The following is a 12,897-nucleotide window of genomic DNA, read 5'->3' as shown; positions in this document are numbered from 1 at the left end:
TACGAGGCGTATCAATAGATACGACAGCGTAAATTCTTGCTGAATCTAGCCCATTGTTTTTTTCCCCTAAATTTTATGATCTTAAGTAATAAAATAAAAAACCCAATAGTGGTCCAATACCACCAAAAGAAAGCTCAGTTTGTATGAAAAAAAAAAAAATAATGTTTATTTGCATTACAGTGTCGCATGAGCAATACATTGACAGTTAAAGTAGTACAGTCCTGAAAAGCAAAAAAACGGTCTGGTCATGAATGGGGTAAAACCTTCTCGTAGTCAAGTGGTTAAAATGAACCAAAATATAAAACACCTCAACATACGGATTATAAATATATAAATCATAGTGCATGCTTCCTGTAAGAGATGTATGTGTCCTCTGGACTCAGACATTAGATAATACCATGTGCCTCTAAGGCCTCGTACACACGATAGGTTAACCAGAGGACAACGGTCTGACGGACCGTTTTCATCGGTCCAAACCGATCGTGTGTAGGCCCCATAGGTTATTTAACCTTAGGTTAAAAAAATGGCAACTTGCTTTAAAATTTAACGGATGGATTGCTAACCGATAGGTCAAAACCGATTGTTAGTACGCACAACCATCGGTTAAAAATCCACGCATGCTCAGAATCAAGTCGACGCATGCTTGGAAGCATTGAACTTCGTTTTTTTCAGCACGTCGTGTTTTACGTCACCGCATTCTGACACAATCGTTTTTTTAACTGATGGTGTGGACGCACGACGGACCATCAGTCAGCTTCATAGGTTAACCTAGGACAACGGTCCTTCAGACAGTTGTCCTCTGGATAACCTATTGTGTGTACGAGGCCTTAGTATTTATAGATTCAACATGCTGTTTCTACGATGTTGCCATAATATATACACAATGAAAGTCTCACAAGTTTAATCAGGGCCATAGACTGTCTCACTGGGTCAATGTGCCTTTATTCTGCTTCCCTTTATTGTACCTGTACATCAGCCATTTTTCTTATACATGTGCATTATATGGAAGTCTACATATTACCTTTGTCTAGAACTGTTTGAACCTTATGTGGTAAAGAATCTGTACCCCAAAACTCCTATAACCATAATAGTTTTAACATTGTATCCTACCCAAGACCATGCTTACTACCACGAACAATAGGTGTGTGAACGCACAAAGCCAAAGTACCGTCTTCTTGCATAGTCATCAAACTTAATATTTTTTTTTCTCGCTATTGGAAAATATTATATTGGGGGCCCCCAAGAAATTCCTTTAAGTTGCAGGGATTGTATAATATTATCTTATTTAAAACTCGCAATATTCTACTGCAAAAAATGACCAGCTAGACAATACAAAGTTATTTACGCAAAGGGTGCCAAAGTTTATGGGCCAGATTCACAGAAAAAGTACGCCGGAGTATCTGCTGATACTCCGGCGTACTTTCAAATTTGCCGCGTCATATCTTTATTTGTAATTCACAAACAAAGATATGACGGCTTTTAGCTAAGATCCGACAGGCGTACGGCTTCGTACGCCTTCGGATCTTAGGATGCAATACTTTGGCAACCGCTGGGTGGAGTTTGTGTTGTTTTCCACGTCGGGTATGTAAATTAGCTGTTTACGGCGATCCACGAAGGTACGCGCGTTCGTCGCATTCTCTTACGTCGTCACTAGTTGGTTTTTCCCGTCGCAATCTTAAGCCTGCTATTTCATGGCTTAGATTTAGACCAGCCATGTTAAAGTATGGCCGTCGTTCCCGCGTCGAATTAAAATTTTTTTTTTTGCGTAAGACGTCCGGGAATACGAAAGGACGTAACGCACGTCGCTGTTCAAAAAACACATCGGGGCGCCGTAATTTTGCGCACAGCTCGGCGGGAAATTTCCTAACGGAGCATGCGCAGAACGTTCGGCGCGGAAATGCGCCTAATTTAAATGGTACACGCCCCATTTGAATTAGGCGGGCTTGCGCCAGACGGCTTTACGCTACGCCGCCGCAAGTTTACACGCAAGTGCTTTGTGAATCAAGCACTTACAACGAAAACTTGCGGCGGAGTAACGTAAAGGGGATACGTTACGCCGCCGTAATTATTCGTGAATCTGGCCCTATATGCCTACAGGCTCCAGCCACACAAAGAAAATGTATAGTTTGCTGTTTCAGTTTAACAAATAAAGAAATACAGCGGAACTTAAATGCTTGTAAATCTGTAGACTCCCTTGTTCTAAGACAACAGATATGTGACCTCAACAAGTCTTTGGATTGCTGCACTTTGCTACATTACTGAAGGTCAAACAGGAAATGATTCACGGAGAAATATGGCAGATGAATAATTGAGGCTTGTGTTGCCAGTTTATCCAGATTTTTTTTTTTTACAGAAAATGCATTAATTTGTTCACCTCTAAAACAACTGTACGAATACTGATGCATTAGAGCTATACATTACATCATAAAAACCTTCATAATGAGTCATAGGATCCAGGGGGAGAAGGTTATTTCTTAAATGGCCAGAAGAAGGACTGTGTAAGGACTGTGTAAATCTTGGCTCGGTCTCTTAACCAAAGGCACCTATAAAGACGAAGTTATCGAATGCATTCATGGAACAATTTGTTCAGTTACAAAATACATTAGATTCATGGCCTTAGTTTTGTTAAGTTCAGCTGGACAGTTTGTATTCCCAAATAGTTTTGCGCAAACACAACCTATTGCCAAATATTTCTGAAACTGCTTCTAGTAAAAAGTTCACTCAGCTAAATTTGAATGACATTTTCACATTTGGTTTTTGTGTTCTTTTTAAGGTTTTGTATGTTTGTATTTATTAATTATCATATTTTCTCCTATACACTTTATACCAGAGGTGTCATTTTTGGGTGCCCAAATTATTAGACATCGTATTGATCTTATGCCGCGTACACACGGTCGTTTTTTGTGATGAAAAAAAACGTAATTTTTTACCATGAAAAAAAACAACGTTTTTCAAACTTCATTTTAAAAAACGACGTAGCATACAGTACACACCATCGTTTTTTTCAAAGAGCTCTAGCAAAGCGCGGTTGCGTTCAGCACATACGGCAGCACTCTTTTCCATTCAAGCTCGCGTCATAACTTGCTTCTGAGCATGCGCAGGTTTAAAAACGTCGCTTTAAACGTCGTTTTAGCTGCACATGGTCATTTTTTATGACACAAAAAACAACGTTTTGAAAAACGACATAAAAATTGAATCATGCTCAAATTTTTTTTTGTCGTTTTTCAGAAGACATAAAACGTTGTTTTCCCCACACACGGTAATTTTAAATGACGTTTTTAAAAATGTTGTTTTTTTCATCACAAAAAACGACCGTGTGTATGGGGCATCAGACTCTGGGGGTTATTTACGAAAGGCAAATCCACTTTGCACTACAAGTGCAAAGTGCACTTGAAATTGCACTTGGAAGTGCAGTAGCTTTAAATCTGAAGGGTAGATCTCAAATGAGGGGAAGCTCTGCTAATGTTATCATCCAATCATGTGCAAGCTCAAATGCTGTTTTTTATTCTCCTTGCATGTCCCCCTCGGATCCACAGCGACTGCACTTCCAAGTGCACTTTGTACTTGTAGTTTTCACTTGCAGTTTCGTAAATAACCCCCACAGTATAACCTATAATGAAAGCACCATGTATTAAAGTTTACTTGCAAAACTAAAGAATTTATACAAATGATGAAAAATGCCATACAATATCAGTTAATAAATGTGTTAACTGAAACAGAGGTAATTGATCAACAACCATGATACTGTATATTTCCTTAATTAAAGTATAACAAAAGGCAAAACTTGTTTTTAGTGCGGGGGGATTAGTACACTTGTCCGTTTTTATTGCTGTCCGTTCCCCCATTAAAAAGAAACACTTCTCTATTTGTCCTGTTTACCATTACAGAAAAGTAATAGAGGGGAAATCTTGTAATGGGGACATCAGTTCTGGTGACCTTGGGGGCCCCCAAGAAATACCTTTTTAATTTGCAGGGATTTCCTCTCACTTCCTGTTTGACTATGGAACAGGGTGTGAAGAGAAACCTCCACAATGGGACACAGGTAGTGAAAAAAAATTCTGACAATTACTTCCACTACTACTACTATCCAAAAAAAAAAAAATTCCCCCCTATAATTCTACTTTAAGAGTTGGTGTTTATGGCTTTTAATTTTGCACAGCTAAGTAAGTGGACTTCACACACTTTCCCAAATTTTAGCCAGTGTATCTTCACAATAAGATACATTTTATTAATTTCAGTCAAAATGATAATTTCTGTTGAATTTGCCAAATCTTAAAAATCCTGAAATGTGAGTTTAACTAGAACAAAAGGTTATTGGAAATCTGTTTTTTCTCACAGAGAAGCATAAATGTAAGCAGCAGAATGAGCTTTCCAGCGATTACTCGAAAACATTTCACAATAAAAATCTTACTTAATGAGATATTTCTGTTCTTTCCTCTGCCTCCATTAATCATGAGTTATTGTAGAGCCAGTTATGTGTATGCGTCAAGAAAATGAATTCTGTAAGCTATAGCTGGATGATATGATAACATTTGTGATGTTTCACCATCTTCATGTTATCTTTAAATATTTCAAACATATATTTGCTGTATTTCTGTATATACCACCAGCAAATTCCACAGCTACTTTGTAGAGTACAGCTACACATTCAGACCTGTCACTGCTCTGTCTATCATTACTTATTTTCTAGTGTATTATAATTGCAATGTAAAACCATTAGCCATAGTTGTGTTGCCAGGTACTTGGCCTTCAAGAATCAAGACTGCAACTAAATAGACAAGCTGGACTTTAATGCACTACCGCCTTCCTCCCATCAAAAGGGGAAGCGGGAGAGTCACCAATGCCTTATAGACTGTGATGCTGGCCGCAATGGAATGTGGAAGTTGAAGAACATGCAGGGAGAGTTATTATGCACTTGCATTACTCAATGGACTACAGTTTCCAGGGGACGCCGGAACAGGAAAGATGAAAGAGTATTATCTTCTCTAGCTGCTTTTTGAATAGCACAGTCTTTCTGGAATGTGGGAGGTAAGATCCAGGCAGGGAGAGTTAATTTAGACTTCCATTACTCATTTGACTACAGCTCCCAGGAGAGGCCGGGACAAAGTGTCAGAAAAGAGTGGTATTTTCCTGGGCTTCTTTTAATAGTGCAGTGTTTCTGCTGTGGGAGTTCATTGTAAGCACATCACCCATCTGGACCTGTCGTTCGCTAGAGCTGAGGCTTCAGTATCTTTATCCATACCACAGTTCATGTTTACATGCACTGCTTATTATTGATCTTGCTGATTTATGAGTTGACTCCAGTCTAGTGGTACAGAACAAGGTTCAAGTTACTCTGGCATAGAGATTTCGTTGTCTAGTAGACTATGGGCCAGAACCACAAACTTCCATCCATCTGGTGGATCGGATCAACACTGACATATGGTCCCTGTTCATCCGATCCCCCCATAGGGGAGAGCGGTGAAAAGACAGGGCGGTCCCTGCACAGTGTGCGGGGACTGCCCTGTCATCCGCCGGCTCAGCGGGGATCCACGGAGCGATCCCCGCTGAGCGAGCAGTGGTTCACGGGGCAGATCATTACTGATCCGCCTCGTGTGAAAGGGGCCTAATTTTTAGTTTTGTGCCTGGCATTTAAAGAAATGCTGTAACCTTGTTTATCACAGCAAAAAACAACAAAAAACAATACCTGGTGGTTCCAGTTACTGGTAGCAAGAGTCCTCGACCCTAAACCCGTCCGTAGGCCTGAGCACTGTTACATGACCAAGGAGGTAATGCCACGGCTCCTTTTGGTTGCCAACATCAGTGATTGAATTGGGGTTTAGGCAGTCACCTTGTAGAGACCTGCATAAACAAGATAACCTTAACTTTTTCTTTCCTGTATCTTTTAAAATGTAGCTGTATTCTAACCAGCACTCTCAAACATCAAGAGATCATCCCTGTGTATGTTTTATCTTCAATGTCTAACAAACAAAAGGATTTTAAAAGGACTGTTAGAATTGTGTTTATCTATAATTTTATATTGCCTACAATCTTTGTTTTATTTGTAAATGAAAATCAACACCCGCGCTTTGCTTTAAGCTAAGTTACTGTTTATTTCAGGTTTATTCCGAAATGAAATGCATTTGTAAAATCATTAATCAAGTAGGATGTAACCAAGTAACAGTAATTTCTCATTTGTTTTCAAGCCTTTAATTGGAATGAAAGGTGAACATTCAGTCTTAATCGAATTTCCTGGATTTTGTCATCTTGTATGTGTGTCACTGATCCTTACGGCAAAGCTGTTTCATAGATGGTTTTAACATTATATGATGTTCTAATTATAGCCTTAGGAGTTTTAAAAGAGGTAATTGAATTTATGTATACAGTAAAACCTTGGTTTGAGAGTAACTTGGTTTGACAGCGTTTTGCAAGACAAGCAACATTTATTAATACATTTTGACTTGATATACAAGCGATGTCTTGATATAAGAGTAGCGTCATATTACAACTAGGTATAAAATAGAGGAGAGGTGCCTCTAAGTGTAGCAATATGGTTACATTTAATGAAGGTACAACATTTAGAAACTCACATGGTTGATGATTAAAACAGGCACATCTAAGTATGCAGGCATCCAGGTAAAGCTGTCCATATACACCATTCTCCTCACTGCCATTGATGTCGTCCCTTTCACAAGCAGTTCAAGCCTCGCGTTCAGATTGCTCTACCGGGTAGTCTTCCTGGTAACGATTGCAGACTGATAACGGTGAGAGTCGGCGGTGAGGATGACGGTCTATGTGGATCGCTTTACCCCGGATTCCTGCATACGTAGATGTGCCTCATCAACCATGCGAGTTGATAAATGTTGTACCTTCATTAAATGTAAACATATTGCTACACTTAGAGGCGTCTCTCTTCTGTTTTATGCTCTGTAGCTTCTGCTGGATTTTGCTTCTGTAGCGCCTGGTTACTTTTTAGAAATGGCGCTAGTGTCAATTTAGAGGGGGTCAGAGAGTTAAGTGACTCTGACCAGGTAAATCTGTTTAAATTTGTAGCCTCTGTCCCAGCTTTGGCTGTGCTGTGGGTTCATGCTGTCATTTCTGGGGTGCGGGTCACACCCCAGGCCGACAGGTGGCAGCAGCGGAGTCAAGGGTTTGGATGCTTCTTCCCGGCAGCCTATCAGGAGGAGGTGTCCTTGCTGTGCATGCTGGGGAGGGGTATTTATGGGGCAGATGCCATTTTCTTGGGTCTTCTTCCCGTGTGGCGCCCACCTTCAGGGTAGCCATTCCATGGCACCCCTGCAAATGGCCTTCCGGGCCGGTGTGTGCGTGCTATGCAGTGACCACGTTGGCCCAGAGCATCTGATCTGCCGCTGGGAACGACTGGGTCCCCAATCTGTTGAGGTCCTGAGCTGTCCATCCAGTTGGAGGAAGCTGTCCGGTGGGGAGTCTGCCTGAGGAGGTACTGAAAGGCTGGACGTTGGTCGCCTATCAGTGGGTAACCTAAGCAAAACTACCTGAAGGAGATCCGGGTGTTGAATCTAATATAGAGGATTCTGGACCACTTTGTTTCTTCAACCATTGGGAGGGTCTGTGGCAGAGATAAAGCCCCAAGTTTCGAGTGACATTCTGGCTGCCAGGCTTGTGAGAGAGGCCTGTCCAGGTGCGCTAAACCCATTCCGGCTGGAGTGGCAAAGTAAAGTGTCGTTGGAAGCAGGACTGTTTCCAATCTACCTAAACCTGAATCTGTTGTTCACCATTCTGCTATCTATTCTCTCTTTACCCTTCTACTGTTTAACTGTTTTTACCCGACTGGGTAATAAAAGCACAGAAAAGACACCTATTGTGTGGACATTCCATTTACTACAACTCTCATCAAGTACCCTAGATGGCGAGGAAGCAGAGGTAACGTGCCACCCAAAACAAACCAACAGCTCCTTCGGGGGTAGTGCTACACTTCTAATCCCCTTGTGGAGGCTTACATTTGTAGATGGACATTTTATGGTTACACAACCTATAACATTGCTATAATCTTTTTATATGGACTATAAACTGAAGGACTTATGAATAAATGGTTGTGGAACGAATCATTTGAGTTTCCATTACTTCTTATGGGAAAATTTGCTTTGATATACAAGTGCTTTGGATTACAAGCATGCTTCCCGAACGAATTATGCTTGCAATCCAAGGTTTTACTGTATTCTACATGGCTGGTCAAGGCTAATCACAGTACCTCATTTTGTAATATCTGCCATATATCAGTTGCCAGCTGAATTTTGTTTCACTTTGATGAGAATGGTGTACTAGTCAGAGACAAATGACACATACTTACATATGACAAATTATTCCTGTATAATGAAATAAAAGAGAAGAGATGGTGTGGTTTCTAAATGCAATATAGATATTATTATGTAAGACAGCATAATACACAAAGTAATTAAAAAATTAACTCCATGTTTTAGTGAACTTTACAAATTGTTTGCACAGCCGCTGTCAGTGCTGTATAAACTGTATGTAGCTTCCGTATACAGTTTATATATTGCTGACAGCCACTGCATGTGTTAATGAAAGACATAGCTCATTTGAACTAGCTTGGTCCTAATGGGCTATTTAAATATTTAACTTTTTAAAGATTTTGTAATTTAACTTTCCATAATAACCAAGATTTACAGCGATAGTTTCATTAGGGCACTTTCAAACTGATCTGCTGCAAAAATGCGGCAAAAACTCATATGCGTTTTTGCTGCAATTTAGCAGCGATTTTTCCACATCTGTGGTGCACTTTTTAAAGGACATGTGACTCAAAAAATGCACCAAAACTGACTTTACCGCATTGTCTATTGCTTTTAATGGGGAGGTGCGTTTTTGATGTGTTTTGTTTGTTCCAAAGATGCTACAAGCAGTATTTTTTCCCCTGCAACAGAAGCGCACTGCCCCAGTGTGAGCACATTCATTGTTTTGAAAGGGAAATTATTTTCTTGAGCTTTTCTAGTGCTTTTTTAATGCAAAAGCGATTGAAAAACTCCTTGGTGTGAAAGGGCCCTTATGCCCTGTACACGCGATCGGTTCGTCTGATGAAAACGGACCGATGGACCGTTTTCATCGGACAAACCGATCGTGTGTGGGCCCCATCCATTTTTTTCCCATCAGTGAAAAAAAATAGAACCTGTTTTAAAATTTTCGTATGGTTAAAAAACCGATAGAAAAAAACAATCGTCTGTGGGGAAATCCATCGGTCAAAAATCCATGCATGCTCGGAATCAAGTCGACGCATGCTCGGAAGCATTGAACCTAATTTTTCTCTGCACGTCACAGCGTTGGACACGATCGGATTTTTAACCGATGGTGTGTAGGCAAGACTGATGAAAGTCAGCTTCATCGGATATCTGATGAAAATATCCATCGGTTCGTTTTCATCAGACAAACCGATCGTGTGTACAGGGCATAAGAGATTAAAAGCAGATATTACGTTAAAACCCAACTCCAGGCAAATAAAAAATGATCCCTTGCAGTGGGGCTGTGCCTCCATTACAAGCAGAGGCGTATCTAGTGAAAATGGCACCTATGGCAAGCACTGAAACTGCGCCCCTGTCAAAACATTTGAAACCCATGTTTCAGATAACCTTAACAAAAAAAAGCTATCAAAACTACAGGTCAAATTTTCAAAATATAATTGTAGGGCTAGATTCAGATAGGTTAGCGGATCTTTAGATCCGCTAACCTATCTCCTTTACGATACGCCGCCGCAAGTTTTTGAGGCAAGTGCTTTATTCAGAAAGCACTTGCCTGTAAACTTGCGGCGGCGTATCGTAAATCCCCCGGCGGAAATTCAAATTCCACGGGTAGGGGGCATGTAAAATTTAAATCAGGCGCGTCCCACGACGAACGAACTGCTCATGCACCGTCCGTAAATTTTCCCAGCGTGCATTGCTCTAAATGACGGTGCTAGGACGTCATTGGTTTCGACGGGAACGTAAATTACGTCCATCCGTATTCGCGAACGACTTACGCAAACAACGTAAAATTTCAAAACTCGGCGCGGGAATGACGGCCATACTTAACATTAGCTACGCCTCATATAGCAGGGGTAACTATACGCCAGAAAAAGCCGAACGCAAACGACGTAAAAAAAAAGCGCCGGGCGGTCGTTCGTTTCTGAATCGGCGTAACTCCTCATTTGCATATTCCTCGCATAATAATACGGAAGCGCCACCTAGCGGCCGGCCTGAAATTGCAGCCTAAGATCCGACGGTGTAAGTCACTTACACCTGTTGGATCTTAGGCATATCTATGTGTAACCTGATTCTATGAATCAGGCGCATAGATACGACGACCGGACTCAGAGATACAACGGCGTATCAGGAGATACGTCGTCGTATCTTCTTTCTGAATCCGGGCCGTAGTATATTAGTGATGGTGACACCCCCTATTGTAAGTTTAGTTATTTTATTTCTTGAGGAGGTGTTACAATCACTTATATATTGCAACTTGTTATCACAAATCTTTTAAGGGGGTGTCCATATCACTAATATGCTGCAATTTTATATTTTGATATTGTTATTTGTTTGAAAGATATAAAGTTGAATATTTGGTTTACAGGACACCACATAAACAGTATATGGTATTCAGAGGGAGGGCTCCACCATCAATGTACAGTTTAGGAGATATTTAGATTACATGGAGCCAGTGACATCACTGGCACATGCGCTCTGAAGGAACGGCCACGGGTGCTACCGTGCGCATGAACGGGAGTGACTTCATCATGGCTCCGGCCAGTCACAGAGCACGTGAACCCAGAAGCAAGATGAGAAAAAATTAGAGCACCTGCTGCGCTGACTTCTGGGTGTGGGAGGGCTTTGTTTTAAGGTAAGTTTACCATAATGTGCTAGTATGCAATACATACTAGCACATTATACCTTTACCAGCAATATACAACTGCTTTAAATTAAGCAGTTATAGTTAAAAATGAAACACCAAGGTGAAGAAGGAATTGTATATATTTTTTTTGTAATATTTACAAAGTGTTTATACTGGTTATGGCAAGGGAGGGGGAGAGAAAGAGTAAATGTATTTTCCTGTGACATCCTCCAGATTACCTAAATGCCTTCTTCTGCTTCTCTTGCTCATTTCTCCTCCTTCTCTGCCCCCTCCCCAGTCCCCTTGGCAGCTGGCTCTTTCTCCAGGCTCCAGCATGGCTCCAGTATAATTTTCTTCTCAATCGAAGGGGGCAGGTTACAGCAGCGCCCATTGGCTCAGTAAGCAGCAGGAGGTGGAGCTGTTAACTCTTTCTTGTCCTGTGACTTGCCAGCAGCCTTCCTATAGTATGAGGCTGCTGGTTCCTAATCTGCTTCTAAAGTCAATGGCCCAGATTCAAGAAGCTATTGCGCCCGCGCAACCATAGGTTGCGCGGCGCAATAGCTGTTTTGCTCCCGCGTAGCGAATGCCCCTGATTCAGGAACATCGCTACGCGGACTGCAGCCTAGGATATGACAGACATAAGCCTCCTTATGCCTTCATATCTCAGGCTGCATTCTTGCGTTGGCCGCTAGGGGGCGCGGCCATTGTGATTGGCGTATAGTATGCAAATTGCATACTACCACCGATTCACAAAAGTTGCGCGGGCCCTGCGCACGCAAGGTACGGAGTTTCCGTACGGCGACTTTAGCGCAAGGCTGCTCCTGCTAATAGTAGGAGCAGCCAATGCTAAAGTATAGCCGCCCTTCCCGCTCGTGAAATAAAAATTTCACGTCGTTTACGTAAGTGATTCGTGAATGGCGCTGGACGCCATTCACGTTCACTTAGAAGCAAATGACGTCCTTGCGACGTCATTTGCCGCAATGCACGTCGGGAAAGTTTCCCGACGGAGCATGCGCTGTTCGCTCCGCGCGGGAGCGCGCCTGATTTAAATGATTCCCGCCCCCGGCGGGATCATTTACATTAGGCGCCCTTACGCCGGGCTAATTAGCATAGCGCCCGTGCAATTTACGGAGCTACTGCTCCGTGAATCGCGGGCAAATCGAAATATTTGCGTGGGCGCAGAGCAAAAATCGCTGCCCTTTGCCCACGCAAATATTCCGCGGATCTACCTGAATCTGGGCCACTGACATGAGAGAAAGGAGGAAGCTGCAGGGCGCTTTTATACACACAGAGCCACTTGGAGAGAAGAGCTGCAGTTTCAGGACTGTTAAGCTGGAGAGCACAGCGCACCTCTCGGCTCCTTTCCCCTCTCTGGCACAGAAGCCTATTTTGCAAATATCCTAGGGGGACACTGGGACACACCACTGCCTTAAAGTGGTTGTAAACCCTTTTAGACCACTTCTATCTATAGGTAAGCCTAGAATAAGGCTTACCTATAGGTAGTGGAAATATCTCCTAAACGTGCGCCGTTTAGGAGATATTTCACTTGTAGTCCGCCGAAAATCCAAACGGCGCATGTGCGGGGAAGAAAAGAAACAAAGTGCAGGGGACAGAAGATGGACCCTGCCTACACAGGGGACATCGCTGGATTCTTTTGCAGGTAAGTGGCACATAATGGGCTAGTATGTGATGCATTACTTGCCCATTATGCTTTTAATTTGCAGGCTTTGCAGCGGGCTAAAAAGGAAGGAAAACCCACCGGGGTTTACTTCCTCTTTAATGCCTCTCTTCCTTTGTGCACTGCAGTCAGTGTCTGTGCCTCCACGTGCTTTTTGTGCACTCGAGAAGATGCAGGGAGGAGGTGGGCGCGAGGAGGAGGAAGTTAACTCCTCCTCGCTGTGAATGCTGATCTCTGCCCTTTCCCTCCTCGTGACATCACTGGTTTCTAGATGCGAGGCAGTTTGGTCAGTGAGCCAGGGGACAGTGGTGAACGAACTAAAGCAGTTTCCGCCAGCCAGGATCTCACCCCAGGCTGATAGTGAGCAATACCAGGGCCATTTTAAG

The 12,897-nt window shown here is 42.4% G+C and overlaps 1 protein-coding gene across 1 annotated transcript in view; it reads left to right on the top strand.

Moving 5' to 3' along the window:
• AGTR1 (angiotensin II receptor type 1) overlaps positions 1-12,897 on the top strand; it is a 99,688-nt gene that overhangs the window by 69,401 nt on the left and 17,390 nt on the right. The gene's annotated exons all lie outside the window — the stretch shown is intronic.

The sequence above is a fragment of the Rana temporaria genome, chromosome 4 (genome assembly GCF_905171775.1).
Source record: "Rana temporaria chromosome 4, aRanTem1.1, whole genome shotgun sequence".
In the NCBI taxonomy this organism is placed as follows: Eukaryota; Metazoa; Chordata; class Amphibia; order Anura; family Ranidae; genus Rana; species Rana temporaria.
Note: the sequence above shows the minus strand (reverse complement) of the source record. Positions and strands in the feature narration are given on the sequence as shown.